The sequence below is a fragment of the Mandrillus leucophaeus genome, unplaced genomic scaffold (genome assembly GCF_000951045.1).
Source record: "Mandrillus leucophaeus isolate KB7577 unplaced genomic scaffold, Mleu.le_1.0 Scaffold98, whole genome shotgun sequence".
Taxonomy (NCBI): domain Eukaryota; kingdom Metazoa; phylum Chordata; class Mammalia; order Primates; family Cercopithecidae; genus Mandrillus; species Mandrillus leucophaeus.
In genome coordinates this window covers 351,023-352,760 of record NW_012110696.1, presented here as the reverse complement: position 1 = coordinate 352,760, position 1,738 = coordinate 351,023, and the positions used below count along the sequence as shown (strand labels likewise).

Here is a 1,738-nt window from a genome sequence, read left to right as displayed (position 1 = left end):
TTGTATTTTTAGTAGAGACAAGGTTTCACCATGTTGGCCAGGCTAGTCTTGAATTCCTGACCTCAGGTGATCTGCCCGCCTCGGCCTCCCAAAGTACTAGGATTATAGGCGTGAGCCACCGTGCCCAGCCCTTTTTTTTTTTTTTTTTGAGGCAGGGTCTCACTGTCACCTAGACTAGAGTGCAGTGGCACAATCATGGCTCCCTGCAGCCTCGGCCTCCCCAGGCCCAAGCGATTCTCCATCCTAACCTGAGTAGCTGGGACTACAGGCATGTGCCACTGTGCCTGGCTAACATTTTTGTGTTTTGTAGAGACAGGGTTTTGCTGTGATGCTCAGGCTGGTCTTGAACTCCTGGACTCGAGCGATTCAGCCGCCCTGGCTTCCCAAAGTGCTGGGATGACAGTGTGGGCCACCGCACCCCGCCAAATTCTGTTTTCACAAGCAAGCGCATCATTTTAGATTTCACATCATCAAGATGTTGTTTTCAAATGAGGGTGTCGCTATATATAGCCCAGGCTGGTCTTCAACTCCTAGGCTCAGGCAAATCCCCCCACCCCAGCCTCCGGAATAGCTGGGACTACAGGCTCAAGCCACTACATGCAGTTTTCATCAAATTATCAAAGTGGCAATTCCAAGCACTTTTTTGATAGGAAAGGTAGAAACTCCACTGTAGTGGGTAACCCCCAAAAGATGTCCACAACCAAACCCCCCATTCCCCAGTATCTGGGAACAAAACCTTATTTAGAGATAGGGTCTTTGCAGATGTAATTAGTTAAGGTGAGGACAAACTGGATTAGGACGGGACTGGTGTCCTAAGAAGAAGACGGAAGTCTGGACAGACACACAGAGAGAAGGAGGCCATGTGACAACAAAGATACGAGTGACATCTTGTCTTGTAGATAAAGGCCAAGGAACACCAATGATTGGCGGCCCCCACAGGAAGCTGAAGAGGCGAGGAGGCGCGTTCTTCCCTAGAACCTTCAGAGAGAGCCGATGCCTTGGTTTCCAGCTTCTGGCCTCTAGAACTGTGAAAGATTAAATTGCTGTTGCTGGAAGCCCCCCGGTTTGTGTTACTTTGTTACAGCAGCTCTAGGAAATTAACACACCCAACCCCAATTACTTCTTAAAGAAATGAAAAAGGTTCTTAAAATGACAATTTTTTTTGAGACAGGGTCTTGCCCTGTCACCCAGGCTGAAGTACAGTGGTGCCATCATGGTTCACTGCAGCCTCGACCTCCCAAGTTCAAGTGATCCCCTTGCCTCAGCACCCTAACAAGTTGGACTACAAGTGCAGGCCACTGTACCTAGCTAATTTCTCTATTTTTTGTAGAGACAAGGTTTCACCATGTTGCCCAGGCTGGTCCTGGACTTGAGTGATCTGCCTGCCTCAGCTTCCCAAAGTGCTGGGATTACAGGCAAGAGCCACCACATCTGACCTGACGATTTTTTAATACCTGGCCTTAAATTTGTGCTTTTCCATTTTCAAAGACTCCTCCAAAATAAACAGTACATTACATGAAGGAGGTGAAGCAGGCACAACTAGTCCATCCCACAAGTGAAGAAACAGTTTCAGAAAAGTCAGGGAGGAGCCCAAGCTTCCCCCAGAAGCGGCAGGAGAAGGGTCCAGCCTCTGTCTCTAGTACTTGAGGTGAGAAGAAACAGAGACCGGGAACCTAGAATGTTCTCATCACAATGGAACAAAATACTAAGCCCTATTACTGCAGGAACCCTGATTATT

General features: G+C 48.2%; 1 protein-coding gene across 1 annotated transcript in view; it reads right to left on the bottom strand.

Annotated features, from left to right (window-relative positions):
- Positions 1-1,738, bottom strand: part of TNIP2 (TNFAIP3 interacting protein 2) — a 22,943-nt gene that overhangs the window by 7,865 nt on the left and 13,340 nt on the right. The window lies entirely within an intron of this gene.